The sequence below is a fragment of the Ochlerotatus camptorhynchus genome, unplaced genomic scaffold (assembly GCF_037179485.1).
Source record: "Ochlerotatus camptorhynchus isolate MF236.1 unplaced genomic scaffold, CSIRO-AGI_Acam_v1.1 ptg000277l, whole genome shotgun sequence".
In the NCBI taxonomy this organism is placed as follows: Eukaryota; Metazoa; Arthropoda; class Insecta; order Diptera; family Culicidae; genus Ochlerotatus; species Ochlerotatus camptorhynchus.
Window position 1 is genome coordinate 4949958 of NW_027040766.1, and position 19611 is coordinate 4969568.

General features: G+C 41.6%; 1 protein-coding gene across 1 annotated transcript in view; it reads right to left on the reverse strand.

Annotated features, from left to right (window-relative positions):
• LOC135706325 (uncharacterized) overlaps positions 1-19611 on the reverse strand; it is a 447494-nt gene that overhangs the window by 368274 nt on the left and 59609 nt on the right. The window lies entirely within an intron of this gene.

Here is a 19611-nt window from a genome sequence, read left to right on the forward strand (position 1 = left end):
AAAAATTACAAATAAGAGCTCCTGGTGCGTTCCACAATACAAGGTGGATGGCCAAAATCCTTTATTCTTTGAAAATGTTTATTCTTCGGCATGAATTTGCTTTACCAGATAAAACTAAAAATCAACTAGCTCGATTTTGTGTGTTCATTGTAAAAATTTATTTGAAAAGTTGGTTTCTTTCTCCGTGTGCTGCGATGGCACCCAACAACGATCTTAATCTGTTAAAAATATTGAAGAAATATGAAACTGTTGATGAAGACATTGCGAAAGCAGTACATAAATGAATTTTAACTCACTTGCAATATTTGGACAACAGCCTTATCGAACTATGTCTGTTCGACGAAAATGTAGACCTCCCGGTTAAGAAAAAGTTCATCGAAGCCTTACTTCCATCAGGTAAATCCTTTATCTGATACATTTGCATTTAATTTTTTAATGATTTTTTTTTACATATACTCATAAAAACATTACAGCCAGATCCATTGTTGAATCCAACGATATTTCAACGATTGAACTACACTCGTTTGTTCAAGGCAGCAGTGGTATTGAAAACTTATTCAAAGCTCTCGAAATTCCGAAGTCGTTGCTGAATGTTGATATGGAGCAGTGGAGTAGTTCCATCGAGTTTAAAAATGCCAAAAGACGGGTTCAATGTTTGGAAGTAGTTAATGATAATGCAGAGCGTTATTAAAACACACAATTCAAAACTATCAACGGATGAAGATCAAAAGCAGTGCATTTTACAATTAGTTGAAGATCATCGAAAATATTATAAGAGTACCAGGAAATCTGATTTGGTGTAACTAATAAGGAAATATATGGCAAAGTATAAAACAAGTATTTTTTCATCTTTTCAGGCAAATATTCCTCTTGTGTAAAACTCATGATTCCCAAAAAAAAAACAGATTAACGCAATTCAAGATATTTTTACAATTGATTTTAGGAATTTCTGATGAAAGTTGGGGTTTTTCATATATTTTTGAATTTTTGGACCACCCTAATGGAGAATAATTGGACCACCCTAGTGAGTTATTTCGTATATATAAGCAGGTTGGAGACAATTGTGAACAGTTTTAGAAGCCGACTCATCAATCTTCTATATTCCATATAGAACTCATGAAAAAATTCTAAGTCCCAGAAAGTCGATTTTTGAAAAAAAAAAAAAATTTCGAGATAACCCCAAACCTCGACGTTTCATGCATTTTTAAGACATTTGGCAACAACATTTTTTTTCCCGAAATTTCGTGTACCTCCCCCCCCCTTGGGAGATTTTCGAGAGTGAAAAAAGTCAAACTTTGACGCGTTTGCGCCACCCCTAAATCATGTCCGATTGAGCTCAAATTTTGCATAGGGTCATTTTTCGAGGCAATAAACATTTTGGTTTGTTAGCGAAATTGAAAATTACCATTTTCGCTGGCAGTCTAGGTGCCCGTATCAAGCAGTTTGGATATTTTGTTTCCAGTTCAAGTGCATGACGAGGACTTCTACCTGATTCACGGACAACACTATGCCATAGGAGGATAACTTTTTTTATGCTATTGACTTGATTAATGTTCGTTGTAATTGTATTGTATTATTGTGATTCATGTATTTCGAAAAGATATGCGGTTTTTACGCCTTTTCAAGGCTTTTCCCCATCAGGCTTCATTTAGACACGTTAAGTCCGATGAAGAAAAACAAATTAAATATTGGAGTCCAACATAGCATCGGCTATCGATTTTCGGCAGCCACGCGTTGTCTCCGTCCCGAAAATACCCATATTGTAGGATATTTGACACTTTCTGAGTCCTGATTGCCGCCATATTGGATTCCAACATATCGTCAGATTTCAAATTCTGCCATCTACGCGGCATCCTCGTTCCGAAAATACCCTATTGTAGGGTATTTGACACTTTTTCTGAAACCCAATGCTGCCATTTTGGAAATCTAAAAAATCGTCGAACATCGATTTTCCGCACCTTTATGTCGTCCACGTTCCGAAAATACCCATATTGTGGGTTTTTTTAGACTTTCCCTGACCCCAATGGCCGCCATCTTGGAGTCCAGAATGGCCTCATTAATTTAATTTTCGTTTAATATAAAATAATATATTTTTACCACAGACAAACAGACATAACTCATTGAATATTTCTCACTGTAAAACATCGTCGCTAGAACATTACCACCATCTGTTGAGTACACTGTGGTGGGTAGTACGCTGAACAGATGGCGGTAGTGTGTAAACGTCAAACGCAAGGGTATTGACTATGCGCGCCACAGGTGGCGGTACTACCAACTACGATACTTTTAAATTGACCGTTAAATGCTTGTTCGATGAACAACTTGTGAGTGTTATGTCTGTTTGTCTGTGTTTTTACTTCATATAATCTGCTTATAATTTACTACATACTATACAAATACTATATTTTGATGCCTGCGTCGTCAGGTCGTGACAAGTCGAATGAGCGCCGAATTAAAGTGAAAGTGAAAAAAACGAAGGAAGCAGTTTTCGAGTCATTCATTGCGTCAATTGAAACAAGTCTTTGCTTCAAATGAAATGAACTGTGTCAGTCGAGTCATGTTTGAAAAGAGGAATGTTCTTCGTGACTCGAAAACTAGAAACACGATGACTTACACGAAAATGATATTGCTCGAAATGAAGCGATTCTGCGGAGAGTTCATTTTCTTATCTTTGTTTCGAAAATGCAGAACCCTGCTTAATCTTCCGCGAACTAGAAATTCTGAGATCCACCTCCTGGCTGGAATTCAGACATTAGGAGAAAGGAAAATTTTTATCCTGGAAAGGTTCAGAGACACCTGTCTGAGATCAGCTTATCAGATCATACGTGATTTAGCACGTTAGGTTAAGTTATACTCGTAGTTAGGTAGGTTATCACTTTTTTTTCAATTAACACACTTTTTTTCAAATAACACAACCCCCAAGGGGTGTTCTGTAGACTGGTAGAAAAACGTGAATATGTAAATTAGAATAACACATGAAACAAAGGTGAACGTGATTTTTGTCAGTTTTCAAGCATCCATGTTTTTAAACACTCCAAAAACTATGGTTTACTCATAAGATTTTAGGCACTTATTAAAAATAGTCAAACCTTTTTCAATTAAACTCGTATAAAGCGTAGCTAAATCAAAAGAAAATCAAACTGAAATCCCACACTCGTTAAATGTTCCTCAAAATCCACATTCGCTCACTTTAAAGCTCTGAACCGGCTATTATTCACCACAATCACCTTCTTCAGGCACAGTTCACACAAATCCCAAATGTAGGCATAAATATTAAAAACGAATTTCAAGATCCGTCCAGTGAAGTGATTTAGATAACAATAGGAAATAGCAGAGCAAACCGTAAGTCAACACATTTTCCACTTTCGGCTGAGTTGGCCGAAATCTTCTGGGAAGGCATGAAAAACTGATTTTAAATATTCAAGCTGCTCCCTGGACCCTGCCATCTGATTGCATTCAATTCGGAACGTCAGACATCAGGCCCAAGTTCAGCTTAATCATAAAATATGATAAAAAATCTTCCAACAGCCCTGGACCCACACCAGGCACCAAGACGGACTGGAAAGGGACTCGTTCATATGTTTGTCCCATCATGCACTGTGCCTCACACATGCGAAAGTGGCCGGTTCAGTTTCGATGCTGCCTACCCTTCCGGTTTGGAGTCCAATACACTCGGATAAACTTTATCTTCTGCCAGACCGAGGCCATGCCATATACTTGTTGGACAGCCGGCCAAATGTATTAGTTTTTCGGGTTTGCTTTATTGAATTTGTCTGGGAACCGGAGTTCTCTCGCATCATGGAGGTTTGCCTGGCAGGAACAGGAGAGTGCCTATCAGCCACTCAATCTTAATAAAGAAATTTCATATTCAAAATCTCCGGCTTACGCTCTGGCAATGTTGCTGGTTGTTCTCGTTCGGTGAACTGGCAACGGAAAGGAAGTATGGAATTAATTTCAAAACCGCCAACGCCCCGTGGTGACCTAGTTAATATGCTCCACAACGCATGGCAGCTCAGAGTTGTTATTGTATAGGAAGCATTTACATGGGCATTAGAGGTGGTGCGTGAGAGGGAACGGTAACCACAGCCACAATTTACTTCCACTATCCGAGGGAATTGGAAGGAAATTGGGATTAGAAGGAATGGGAAATTAAATCAGAATTTCCACGGTTTCCTGAATGGGTGGCAGTATGAGGGCGATTTAATATCACCCTGCGGTCAATCAAACAGTTTGGGGATTTTGCGGTTGAATAAATTATAGAGAAGGAATTTGTAAAGGTGAGGTTTGAGTTATTTCATTGCTCATAGCTATGGATCAAATCAGTATTGAATATGAGTATCGAAACACCTTGCGTCTAAATGTCATCGCGTGTTCCATTTTTCTTGAGATTTTTTTTTATCTTCGCAAAAAGCTTATTGTCAGATCAGACTAACGAACAAGCTTTATAACCCATCTCCCCGTTGGAAACGTATCGACAAAAGTGTCAAAAAGGGTTTATCACAAATACAGACACACACACACTCACACATCTGCTTTCAAACATTTTGCCATCAAGAACCCTCGGCATTCATCATCGCATCGTATCGGTAAGAGTTTATCATCTTCCCATTTACCGACCCGAAATCACGTTTGAAAGGAGAGGATTGCCATCTCTCGTCGGAAGAAAAGAAACTTTTGTGTCCTCCAGTCTCCTCCCGCGCAACCTTGCATCTTTGGATCTTCGCTCGAGGTACCTCTGCATAGAAGATATATTGGAAAAGGACGGTCACATTATCGAAGATAATATCGAATCCATATTGGCTGTATATCTTATTCAGCTCCAGTTCCAGCCCCACCGTGGGAGCCACCCAAAGTGTCTGTTCGATTGAATTCGATTCTGGTGGAGAGACCATCAATCGACTGATACCTAATGCGTTCGATACGGTCGGTTCGGGCGAGCAGCGCAAGACGACGAGGACCCTCCAGACGGATTGTAAAGATCATAAATTTTGACCCCAAAACAGATACATAAAAAACACCGATGCTGCTTGTTTGACATAGGAGAATGATGGTGTGTTTGGTGGTCGAAAGGACGGTACGATTGATATGGTCCACCCAGGATCGATAAATCTTAGGGAACTCGTGGCAGTCGTCTATTGACGTAAGTTGACGGTGGTTATCTGTTATTAATTGGGTGTCTACATGCAAGTAAAGTGTGATTCTGTTAGAATCCGGAAACACATCCCAAGTAACAATTTAGGTTTTATAAGGGTTCTGTAGACCATGATTTAGACTTGTAGCATGCTTTAAAACCTCCACAAAGCTTGCAATGTTATTTGGGATATTATGTTATAACCGCCCAAGTAATAGTTTTGATTTATGAGGATTTGGTAGACCATGATTTAGACAAGAAGAATGCTTTAAAACCTCGATAAAACTTGCAATGTTACTTGGCAGGGCCTCTTAGAATCAACTGGCCACTGAGGTTGAACAACAGCTTATGCAATATATGAGGACGGTAGTTTCAAGGAAAGCTCGCGAATTTATCAAAATTCCGTTGGAAAATTTGGTGATGAACTAAACATTGGCTAAACTTCTGGTAAAGAATGAAAATTTAGATGGGGCCAATAAGGGAACCCTGGGTCAAACACTGGCTCCCTTTCCCTATTTTAAACTTTTCTTTCGTCAAACCAAAACCAGAATATAGCTTATTTCATATTTCCAGATTCCAACTGGATCACACTTTAGGAGGTCGGTTAGTCGTGAGAGCTGTAAGATGGGTTGTTGTCAGCTATTCATAAATCTTCCAGCACAAAGCGATGTTACAAAATTTTCTGGGTAGAACTGACGAGGTCTATTGACCCTTAGGACGTTCATAGCTCGCACACTTGGGTAATCTCAATTTCAAGTGCGAACTTTGTTAACCTCACTTTCGGACCATCAATTATCGTGCATATGAAAAGGACCATTAGTAAATGATAATTGAAGGCCTTTGTGTAAAATTGACATATGCGCTTTTTTAGTGAACATTCAGTTTCAGTTTGCATGGCTTGGGCTTTCATAAACAGGCTTGACGCGCGAATGTAAAATGAGTCAAGCGTAGCATTTTTCTGAGGAGTAGAATTGCTACTCACAAATCATTCCACCGAGCCTGACAGCTTGTGAACGAAGGAAGATAAAACGGGAGTGAGGTTTGCTGCCAATCAGTTTTATATTTCTTTTACCGGCTCGTTCTGTATTGGGAAAAAAATATTAATACCTATTCATAAATTTCTAGTCGGAATGCTTTGTTTGGCTGGACATTTTGATTGAGCCATCTGTTGTAATATACCACTTTGGATCTTGTCTTATTTATTTCATTCACCGGGTGAGTCCGATTGTATTCATTTGATGATCAGGTAAATGAGAAATTTTGAGAGTTAATGCCACTCAATCAACAAAAGCCGGGACCTGGAAAAACATGCCAGCTGGTTCAGAGCAAATGCTTAATACAACTGCGAAATTTTGATGAAAAACTGGTATGAACGCATTGAGGACAATATTGATGGAATCCGTAAATAGCCACTTTCATAACTGATTTTACGAGACAAATCAGTAATGACAACGATCATTTGAAGATTATATCAACCAATCAGTCCACATCGTTTTCTCTTGCCGTGCGGATCCATTTGATTTTTGCTAAAGTAAGTGTTACTGCTACCTAAAGCTACACACAATTTAAAAAGCAGTTTTCAGTGGTCAATATAACCTGTAAAATGTCATCCTTTTTGACACTTATTCTTTTTCGATCCTTGTTTAGACCAACCCAAATTACTCCTTCTAAGCCATCGACTTGGAAAATTCCTCTTCGATCCTTTGGATTCTTATAGTAATCTGTTTGTAAGTCGATTTGAATGAACGTTTTACTGCCGCCATGGCGCAAAAGAAAAAGGTAATCGCATGACCCCCCTTGCAATGGAATTCAATTGAGCAATAAATTTGATGTTCTTACGGATGATGAGAATGATCCACCATCCAAACAAATTTTCCATTAAACATTCCTGATAAAGAAAAGATTCCCCCTTTTGTGGAAAAAAAATACTTGGAATTGAGCTTGTCCAAGTAATCAAAATAAAAAAGAAATCCCGTCCTGGCGATTCACGCAACGGGATTTCTAATGTTTTGTTTTATTTAGTTCACTTCAAGAATAGTGAACTAAACAACCTTAAGGCTTTAGGAAAAGCTAGTCTTATGCTCCATGGCCGAGTGAAGTGGGAATACTTAAAGAAGACTGGACGAAATGTCCAAAACCTCAGTGGGGTCACGGATCAAAAAATTTGTACATGACAGCTAAATGCATGAATTGTGGAGGAAGATCCTAAGAAATTGAAACGTTCAAATTGTGTTGAAAATCACACATCCAATTTATGTGATTACAAGGTGCTAATTCCTCTGCTGTTATCAACGGTCACCGGTCAGCAGCAAATCTTAACGACTACCTGTTCGAGCTGGAGTTCCTTAGGGTAGTCTTTTTGGGCCTATATGGTATAACATTTTCACATCGGACCTTCCTGATTTGCCTCAGGGCTACCAGGCATTTTTTTTGTTTATGTTATGGTTAACAGGTTAAATATTCACCCCAATGACAGTATACTTATTCTAGACCAATTAACATAAAATACTCTTGAAATTGCACTTATTTCTAAAACGGGAAACATTGAAGTCAAACACATTGTAGCATATGTTAAAGATGGGACACATCCTCCGCATGGGCTCATTCAATCCGTAGTTGGTTCGTGAGAGACGGTTGTTCAGGAAAGCATGCGATCGTAGATTACGGCGGCGGGTATTGATGTCGATACTACTCAGCAGTGTAGAACAGTCAATGTTTCTCTGAAGAAGATCACCGACGAAGCTCGCCATTGCTACGTTACGTCTCGCATTCAAAAGCTCTAAGTTGATAAGCATACAACGGTTTTCATAGCTAGGCAGATTTCTAGGGTAATTCCAGCGAAAATGCTTTAAAGCATACCGGATGAACTTCCGTTGAATAGCATCAATACGCATGGTTTCATTCTGGTAGTATGGACACCACACGACCGTCGAATATTCCAAAATAGGTCGCACCAACGAACAGTATAATACTTTTAGGCAGTATATATCTTTGATTTTTTTTTTTTTTTGCTAAGCGGAATATGAACCCGAGTTGTGAGGAAGCTTTAGATACTACGTATGAAACATGATCCTTGAAGCTGAGCTTGGAGTTGATCAGTATTCCCAGATCCTTGATAGTCGATTCACGTTTCAAAGTTATGCTCGTCAGAGCATTTTGAGATATTCAGTGACATGCGATTAATACGACACCACTCAGCAAAGACTTCCAATTGTTGCTGCAAGAAAATGGCATCACTAGGTTCTTTTGTCACGAAGTAGAGCATTTCAGGATGTATTGACGTCATTCATGTACAACAGAAACAGAAATGGCCCAAGATGGCTACCTTGGGGAACGCCGAATGTCACGGGGAAGGATGAAGAAACATAGCCTCCAATCTTGACAGACATGTTTCAACCAGTCAGGTATGAGTAAAGCCAAGTAAGCAGGCCATCGTGAATACTTATCCTGTCGTATTTAGCCAACGCAATGTCATGGTTCATTTTGTCAAATGCTGCGGAGAGGTCTGTGTAGATGGCATCTGTAGTATCGAGCATTTAATATTTCCCTGGTGTACACCAATGTGGAATAGTAGCACCTTTAATTTACATCTTGACAGTATGATACCTAATGTGAAAATACTTTGTACCTAGAAAGAGTGAATAAAGTAATCAGTTATATTCCGCCTAACACCGCGTTCAGAAGTCTGATATTCGAAGCTCCCCGCTTAAAGTTTAGAGTCTACATTTGGCGCCGAGGAAAATTCGTCGATTGATTTTGTGTCACTGCACGAGTTATTTGATGATGGATTCAGCCCGCCCCATCAAACTTTTCGAAGCAAAGGTGTGGAGAAAGTGGAAGAGAAGTCTCGAATACTACTTGGAGGCAAGAAATGTTGTTGGACAAAGGGAGAGAAGAAATCAGTTGTTACACTTGGGTGGCCCTGGATATATTTTACAGTCTGCCTGGTGTACATGATGTTCCACATGTGGCTGTTGATCTACCGTTTTACGACGTGGCAATCGAGAAATTGGACGCTCATTTTCAGCCTACGACGAACCTATGAACGATATGTTTTTCGTCAAATTGCGTAACAAATTAACTTTCAATGATTTTGTTATAAAATTGCGTATGCAAGCAAAGCGATGTGATTTCGACCAAGAAGGTGGAAGCGTTCGAGATAGTATGATCATCGACCAAATCGCGGAAAAATGTTTGTCTTCTGCTCTACGTAAGAAGATACTGGAGAAAGACAGACCTCTAAGCGAAGTTGTAGCGATTGGGAAAACTATTGAGGACGTTCAAATACAATGTAAGGAACTAGTTTCTTCGAATAAAGAACCAAATGGTGTTAACAAAGTAGCCTTGCAGCAGTATTCAGATCCAACGTCTTTCCGCGGTCAACAGTTGCTTCTTCCTTTATTTAACGTCGGTCTCTTTTCCGCAATCTAGTGCCAATCACCGACGGACATCGATTGCCATCCATTGACGGCAATCGAATGTGCAGGAAGGTAGCTTCCACACACCTGCGTAGGATATCGCACCCATTCAACACACATGGGCCGGGACCAACGGCTTTACTTCCCTTCCGAAGGAAGACGTGACCAGAGATTTTTATGCCTCAGAAAAATCTCACCGAACTCGGCTGGGATTGAACCCAGACCCATCGGGGTGGTAGAAATCAGTCACGCTACCACTACACCACCGGCTTACGGCTTACGGTCAACAGTGTTGGTCTTTTTTGCCACCAACAGAATTGCGTAATCAGTAAGCTCGTAGTCAGAGGCGACCCTTGAATTTCAAAAACAAAAGTGAGACCCCTGGGCAATCGAGGAAAACAAACCGTTTCTCAACAAGGCCGAAAGAAAGATCAGCTGATGCGTTCCAGCAACGTAACGATCAAGACCACAGAATCTGTTTTGGATGTGGTCGTCGTGGGCATGCCAAAAGAAGTGACAGATGTCCAGCAAGACAGGCTCAATGTCTGAGGTGCAAGCGGCCGGGACACTTTGCCTAATGGTGCACAAAGAGATCCGAAGCAGATTACAACGATGCACCACCTGCAAAGCGAATCAAATCAGTTTACGGAGCAGAAAAGCAACAGGATTCGGAGAAAAAGGATGAAGAGATTTGCTATGTTATGGGACAAAATACGTTCAAATTCAAAGTTGGAGGTGTTGAAATTCCCATGACTATTGATTCAGGAGCTGCAGCAATCATGGTTGATGAGATTAAATGGAATAGATTACAATCATCAGGGGCAAAAGTGCGCTTTCAACCAGAAGTCGATCGATCGTTCAAAGCATATGGGTTCGAACAGCCTCTCAAAATGGCAGGGAAGTTCACCGCAGAAATTCAAGCAGGAAAGAATAAAACGCATGCTGTGTTCTACATAGCAAAAAATGGCAGACAATGTTTGTTGGGTGACGAAACGGCAAAAATGCTAAACGTTTCAAAGATTGGGTACAATATAGGTTCAGTCCAGTCTTGCGTTTTTCCTAAGATAAAAGGCATCGTGACCCATCTGTGAAAACTACGCAACAACCATACAGGCGTGTACCATTTGCATTGGAGCCCAAAATAGCTGAGAAGCTGCAGTACTTATTGAATCAAGACATAATCGAACGTGTGAACGAGCCATCCGCGTAGTTATCGCCAATCGTACCCATCGTCAAGGATTCAGCAGAAGTTCGTCTATGTGTGGATATGAGGCGGGCTAATACAGCTGTATTGAGGGAGACGCATCCATTACCAATTGTCGAAGAATTATTCAGTGCTGTTTGTTTCTCGAAGCTGGATATCAAAGAGGCCTACCACCAGGTTGAAATATCTGAGCAGTCCAGGGAGATATCGACTTTCATAACCAAACAGGGCCTTTTCAGGTAAAATGCTGTAAAGACATTGTTTTGTTTTGACAGATGCAATAAAGACAACAATTCTTCTTAAATTATTTTGACTAAGAAAAATTATTTTTAACTAAAATCTAGGTATAAAAGATTGATGTTCGGAATTAGTTGCGCTCCTGAGATTTTTCAGAAGGTGATGGAATCGATTTTAGCTGGATTAGATGGTGTGATAGTCTACCTGGATGATGTGTTGATATCAGGAAAATCTCAACAGGAGCATGCTTTCAGATTGGAACAAGTGCACAACCGCTTAAAACAGTATGTACTTCTACTAAAGGGTGTCCACGATGAAATTGCCACACACAAAATTGATTCGCAAAATTCGAGTTTTCATCCGATTGCCATCAAATTTTCAGGGATTGAGAAATAACTATTAAACTTCATTTTACCATTTTACTCGTATTTTATTTACAGTCCAAACGCAAATGCCTGCACCTTGGCCTTAACCCCGGCCATAAGATTCTGCACAACCTGTGAATCAACCGTTTTTTGCATGTAAACCCATACTTTCTTCAGTTCCTCGACTGTCTTCACTACCTTAGGTCGTTTAAGAAGGTGCTGCTTCATAATCGCCCAGTACTTCTCGATGGGGCGGAGCTCCGGAGTGTTGGGAGGGTTGAACATTTTCGGCACGAAATTGACCTTATTGTCCGCATACCACTTCAGCACGTCCTTGGAGTAGTGGCATGAGGCCAAATCCGGCCAGAACATTGTTGGGACGTTGTGGGCCTTCAGGAGAGGAAGCAGCCGCTTCTGGAGGCATTCTTTTATGTACACCTGTCCGTTCATCGTGTCCTGGGTCACGAAAGGTGCACTCCGCTTCCCGCACGTGCAGATGGCTTGCCAAACCAGGAATTTCTTCGCAAATTTGTACATCTTCTGAGTGCGGACATGCTCCGGAACGCTGAACTTATCCTTGGCCGTGAAAAACAGGTTGCCGGGGATCTGTTTGAAGTCGGCCTTCACATATGTTTCGTCGTCCATGATGCAGCATTCAACTTTCGTCAGCATGTTGAGGTACAACTTCCTGGCACGGGTTTTGGCGGACTTGTTCTGCTTCTCGTCGCGATTAGGGGCCTTTTGTACCTTGAACGTTCGAAGCCCAGCCTTAGTTTTAGCCTTCTGGACAAAACTTCGGCTTAGGTGCAGCTTCTTAGCCACATCCCTAACGGAGGCGTTCGGATTTCGGTTGAAGGCCCCAACTACGCGGTTGTGATTTTTGGTGTTGTACGGAATACTTTTTCCTTCACTTCTGGGCTTCCGATCGGTGGTCAACCGTTCCTCGAACCGCTTAATCACTCGCGACACCGTGGAATTCGTGATTCCCAACGTTTTAGCGATGGAACGATGCGAGAGATCCTTGTTCTCGTGATGAATGCGCAAGATTTTATCACGCACGAGCTGTTCTTTCGACTCCATTTCCGCGAGTTTTGATCACAGGACTTTAAAACTTGCAGGATGTAAATAATGCACTATGAACTAAATCCACCCAAATTTTCATTAAATTCTACCCAACGGTTAAAAAGTTAGAGCAATTTCATAGTGTGGCAATTTCATCGTGGACACCCTTTAAATGAGTCAAAATACGTGCGAAATGTGTCTCGGTTGGAATTTTTAGGGCACGAACTCTCAAAAGATGGTATCCGTCCAACAGAGAGCAAAATGGCTGCTATACAATGTTTTCGCGAACCGAACAATGTCTCTGAACTAAGAAGTTTTCTTGAACTGATAACATATATTGGCCGGTTCATTCCTCAGCTGTCGGAAAGAACAGATCCACTGAGAAAATTATTGCGTACAAGAGACATTATAAGTGGAAGTAAGAACACCAAAAATCGTTCGAGGAAATCAAGGCTGCAGTTTGTCACACCAAGTTTATGGGTTATTTAAATCCTTTGGACATGTGCATTGTTATTGCTGATGGAAGTCCTGTAGGACTCGGAGCAGTATTGCTACAAGAAGATACATCAGGGCACATCAGGATAATTTCTTTCGCAAGTAAAGCTCCTTCTGACGTTGAAATGAAATATTTCCACACTGAAAAGGAAGCATTGGCACTAGTTTGGGCAGTGGACAAGTTTCAACTTTATTTCCTTGGAAAACATTTCAAACTAATAATTGAATGTAAACCACTTCAGTTTTTGTTTAGAGAACGAACAAAACCTAATGCTGGAGTAGAACGTTGGGTGCTTAGGTTACAGGCGTATTCTTTCGAAGTAGTATATGAACCAGGTACAGGTAACATAGCAGACGCTATTTCAAGGCTTTCAATATCTAATCCTACCGATTTTGATGTAGTGGGGGAAAATTGCATATATCAGTTAGTACTAGCCGTTATACCGAAAGCTGTTACACTGCAGGAAGTAGTAGGAAGTATTTCTTAGGACCGCTACCTTCAGGCCACAATTTGCTTGTATTGATCGATTATTACAGAAATTGTTATAATGAAGCAAATAACAGAAAGTTTAACAGTACGTGCTTTACATGAAACATTCTGCGGTTTCGGAAAGCCCGAGTTCCTCAGAACGGACAATGGACCACAATTCATCAGTTTCGAGTTGCAACAATTTTGTGAGCAATTTGGAATTCAACAAAAGAAAACGACGCCATACTGGCCTCAAGCAAATGGGGAGGTGGAGCGGATTAATCGTTCGATCGGCAAACGAATCAAAATAAGTCAAGAAACTGAGGGGTCTGATTGGCAATGGGACTTGAGGATGTTCATACGCATGCACAATTCAACGCCACATTCCACAACTGGGGTTGCTCCCTCTAGTTTGATGTTCGGTAGGATACTGAAGGGCAAGCTTCCAGGTCTATTGATTAAAAGTAATAAGGTGCTTGAGGAAATCTACGATCATGATCATGAGAGAAAAATGAAAGGTGAGGAGTATGTGGATGAACGCCGGAATGCTCAGCATAATACAATTGACATCGGCGATACTGTGGTGACAAAGAGAATCCAGAAAGAGACTAAGTTGTCAACACCGTTCAATCCGGAAGAGTTCTCTGTTATTGAACGACGGGGGGATAAGAAAATCATTGAAAACAGTACTGAATTGTGTGCGAAACAAGTCGGCAATACCCACGATAGAGTCCACTTCCACTACGCTGTTCGTCATACTTGAGGGTAGTCCGCTTTCCTTTCTTTGGGCATTCACATGGCACCAAAAGTTCTTAGGATTTTGCTGAAGCTGAAGCTGGTCTTGGCGTGCATGGTACAGTTGGTTGTTGAGTCGCTTGGAATCGGTGTTCGCTTTAGAATAACATGCTTTCGTGGAATCTGTTCAGTATTTGCTGTGCTTACGAAGAGCAGCCCTTTTCAATATTTTCAACCGCTTAAGCTCTGAATTCAACCAGGCAGGTTTAACAGTTTCGTGACTGATTCGCTTAGGTACGAATTGATCGATTGAGAACAAAAAAAAAAGTTGGATGTCGTCGATGCCGCGAGGTTAGAGTCACAGTCACGCACACAGAAAAAATTCTGAATTTTAACTATCGCGTAAAATCTCCCTTCGTTTAATTTTGAGCTACACTTGGCATAAACAGTGAAACCGTTTACAAGCTTGCATACAATATTGCTAATTTATGCTATATTGCGCTTAAATTTACACGAAATATCGCGTAAATTTATGCCAAATCTGGCGTTAAATTTATGTGCGCTATATTTCGCAGAAATTTACATTAATTTTTCGAACGGTGCAGTGCCTCTTCCCAGTCGACATTTGAGAGAAAATCATTCATTTCGCTGAAGTTGGCTTCGCCAAAGCTATATAGGACGCTCTCTACAGTGTGTTTGAAATTTCGATGAACGTTGAGCTTTATGCTCACCAGCAGAGGAGGATGATGTCTATAGTTTTTAACAAACGCAGAGGGGGCTGATATGATGAAACAATCAGTGCACATCTCTCCAGTTTACACGATCCGGAGGTATGTACACCATGCAAATGTAGAGGGTAGAGTCACCAGACGTAATTGACACCCACAATTGCTCAACGGACGAATTTTCAGGAGGTGATAGTAGCCGTGAGTTTTTGCAGGAACGAACGGCTAAAAGAACACCACCGCCAGTGTTTTTACGGTGTATGTACGGTCGAACAACTGACATGATAATGTATTGCCATTGAGTCAAGTTTCGGTAAAAGCGTAGTTATCGTAGCAGGCGTCACTGCATGCAAGCTGGTACTCTGCCAGGGAGCTGTTGATTCCACCCAGGTTTTGATAATACAGCAAGACATCAGATGACACTTGCTTATCATTTATACGGACTGCCGCTTGAACTTGGCGAGACGATTGCTGTGTCGTACAGGTGGTGGGGGGTTCAGGAGCTTCCATAAAGTCAACGGTGGTGCGTCTCATTATCCTGTGGCTTCCATTTGCGTGACGCGTAGCGATAGGAGAGATAGACAAATGACCATGCAGCGATGATCGATTATGAAATGACGAACTAGAACCAAGCGATGGATCAACCAATGAATTGTCAAGAGCTGGATCATACTTGCCAGAAACGACGGGTTGGAAGACCCCTTCACCAGGCCCACACACAGGACCGAGACGGCTGCAGATCGATGGCTGGAATGGCTCAACTGTGGCGGGTGGATCGGAGGCTTCTGTTATGCCAGCGGCGGTGTGTCCCAGTGGGCAATCATAAGTTGAAAATGGAAGCGTTGAAAAATACGGAATGCTGGAAGAATCGAAGTACTTAAATGAAAATTGTTCTTGCCTGGATAAGCGGCTTGGAAGGGCCCTTCACCAGTCCCAGACACAGTTGGTCACTGGCTGGAAACGCTCGACTGCGCTGTGTGATCCCTCCAGATCAGGGCCTTCCGTGATACCAGAAGTATTGCGTCCCAGGGTTGAAGAGTAGCTGTAGTTATTGCTTCGTCGTAGTGTACCAGAATTTACTCCATCATGTCGGTTTGGGGAATCGACGACCGATGAAGGAGTGACTTTTGGCGTACCTTGAGGCTTTCAAAAATTTACTTTAGTGTTGTCTTTAAATTCGCGGAATAGGACACCCTTGGGCCAGGTTGACGTTGAAAGGGCTCTTGACTTGAGGTCCGGGTTAAGTCCGATTTTGAAGGAAATGAACGTCATGGTATTTACATCCTTTACTTTTGCCACCGGACGGACGACCTCGACATCTTCTATAGCTAGGCTTTTCATTGCGAGATCTCGTACTTGACCGGTGGTGATGTCACGAGAGATTCGTGACAAGTACAGCCAGAACTTTGGTTCCGGTGGTGGTGCGGTAAATTGACCAAGCGATGACGATAAGGATCCACCTGTCCCATCAGATCCATTTGGTTCTTCACCTTAGAGTGGCTCGGTTCAGGCTTACCAAAAAGCCTACGACGTCGAGCAGTTCGTGTTGAAGACCTGGGCGTTAATGAGCTTGAGTTGACCAAAGCGAAGAAGTTCGAACGGATCTCCTGCTTGAGCTCAGACATAATGTCTGATTTAATTTCTCGCGATCTCCTTGTGGTCACTGAGAGCAATTTCCTTCCCAGCTTCGTAAGCGCGTCGAACAGAGGTACGGAATCGGATGTCGTCCATAAGCTTGGTTCATGATTTGCACATCCAAAACAATTCTAGATAGAGCTGGAATTAGGGCGTAAAAACTTTTGTAACCAATGACTTCTCTCGATGATTTCTCTGAAGCCATGGTTCTCTCTGGCAAATCGACATCACCATCGAGTAGAGGAAGACTTCTTCTACCCGATGGATATGTTGGTTTGTGTAGACGTGTCTTGAATTCCGAGAAATGGACGAGAGAAGTCATTGTTTACAAAGGCTGTTACGCCCTAATTCCAGCGCTATCTAGAATTATTTGTTATTGTACGTTCCTACCAAGGCTGTAAGAGAGACTAGAGAGAGAAGGATTAGTATTTTCCATTTAATTCCACTACTTTATTTGCTTATCCTTGACAGATACGCGTATTTCGTCTACAATGTGCAGACTTCTTCAGTGTCTTGTACTAATACTCGAGTATTAGCACAAGACACTGAAGAAGTCTGCACATTGTAGACGAAATACGCGTATCTGTCAAGGATAAGCAAATAAAGTAGTGGAATTAAATGGAAAATACTAATCCTTCTCTCTCTCATTATACAGGTATTCCACTAAGACGCCCACATTCATCAGGATTGTAAGAGAGACGCCGGAGCATTTAAGATGGAACACAACTTTACAAATGCCGTTACAGGTAATTGGACCATCTGTTACTTCGATGGTGCAAGAGTGGCAAATTGTCGTCATTTTGTGAAAGGTGGCTGCTTATGTAATCACTCGACTATTGTACGTCAACTGACGAAATCAGACTTAAGGTATGATAAAATAAACCGAAAACACGATGAAAACAGGTAAAAACCGCCGATAAAAATGCTTCACGTAAGCAAACAGTGTTGCCAATTACATTGTTTCCCCTAAAGGAAGAAATGTTCGTGTTATTTACAGCAGACTGCAGAGAAGTTTCGATATTTTCTCTTCTCTTCTGACTACTGTTATACGAATCTTCATTTTACTTAAGATACATAGACTCATCACCGGAACAAATCTTTGTTGGGTTGTGACAAAGGCAAAATAAAGTAACGCGAAAACAGATGGAGTAGAAATCTCCTTCTGGTTTTGCCAGGAAGGTCCGTACCAAACATATATAGAGGCATTGATTAGACTGATTTAATCGCCTGGCACAACGCAATAAATGTTACTGAAAACAAGCCTGACAATGACAACACATCCAGCTGCTCCAAACAGGGAAAAGTTTCTATTATTCGGAGGATTTTGTCAAACAAAAGAATCTCTGCTTCTCCGGAAGTCTGTCGTGGCATTAGGAGAAACTTTTTCGACAGAAGATTATTTCCTCCGGCGGAAAACAAACGAATTCGTGCGAACTTTGGCCGACTGGAATTGTACACCAGTTGGGTAAGAGTTGAAATTAAAACGTTCCCAAGGGATGATAGGAGGGAAGGATCTGCTTACCACGAAGGAAGAAACTGTGCAGAAGAGCCAAATCCTATCAAACAATTGCGCCAAGTACTCGCTGGGGTCAATTTAGCCAATTAAACAGTTAGATCCGTTTTGTGAACCATGCCCGGAGGGGGTGGAAGCCAGAAGTGGAGCAATCATTACCGTCAGTCTCCTGCTGTTCCGTTTTGGTATAGCTGCATGAATGGAAGCGCGATTACGGAATAATCTCAAGTGGTCCCACTGGGAACAATAGCTGCTGCTTGGTGTTTAACGGTCGACTCTATTAGAATCGGAAACTCTCAACTAAGTAGTATAAAGGGAAAGTAGCAGGATCACCGTTCGCACCATTCTAATGGTTCATAATTGAAATATCAAATTTCCCACTTCCCTTTGCCCAGCACCCTCATCAACCGCTCGTTTGGTGGTCTTCCGGAAAATGTTCAGCACCTGAAAAGAAGTGCAGCAATCGTGCTATCTGAAGCGAAAATCGTAGCAATTTTCCTTTTCATGGACTACAGCCGTGCTCGCTCCTCGGAATTAATTATTACACACGCTACACACTCAAAAAATCATTTAACTTTTGAAAAACACGCTACACGTGCTTGTTTTCCCGCCGCGTTCATTCATTCATATGGGCATAGCGTAGCGACGGAAACCGTGGGATGTGCGAGCTCACGAGCCGAGACGAGCTTTACGTGCTGTCGCCGGGAGAAAAATGAGTTTTCGCGACAAATGAACGGAGTGGGTTTTTGGGAAGGGGTTTCCTTCGTTGAGAGACGTTGTTTGACGCTTGTTTTGCCGCCACTACATTGAGCTATTCCGTTTGCGTTGGGGTGTTCATAATTTTGTTCAGATGGTGTGTGTGCGGATGCCTTGTGGGTGTAGAATGAAAAAGTTTCAAACATGCTTTCCGCTGGTAATTAAGTATGGCGAGGAAATTGAGGGATAGATGAGTTGGTAAAACAAGAGCTTGGGATAGACAAGCTCTTGGGTATAGAATGTCCATTGATACTGGCTATCGACTGTAATTTTAATCTGATTTTCACTTCCATTTAATTTCAGTTTAATTTCCCAAAATTTAAATTTAATCTATAAATTACCATCACTCTGAAAGAGTGTTTTGATTGATCGCATAAATCAAACCACAACCGAAAACTCCCTGGATACCTGCTGAACCATAAAGCCACCAGTAGTAATTTTTTATCAGACCTCTCGCAGTCAGCAAGTTGGCTTCATCTTAAAGCCATAAAACCGTGTCCAAATCACTTGCAAAGCAAGTTGAAAGATCTTCCTGAATGCAGCCTCCCTTAAGTGCGCGGCTCGTAAAAGACTCGTCAAGGTGCAGACGAGTATGACGGCAAAAGAGCACTCCCACTTTGGCTGGCGGCCACTTTTATACGCTCTTTGAGTCACACATTTCACTGGCTGTCATAAAAATATGTGCCCACTCACATGCCGTCTTCAGTGGTCCAGTCGTAGTCAGAGTGTATCAAAGGACTGACTGTTGAAAAGCCCTCGCCGTCGTGCGATTCTGGATGACGTCGTATACCCATACCTGTTCATAGGTGCATACGTATCAAGCTCTTATTCACAGACAGACTCTAAAATGGTTGTCGTGCCGTGCA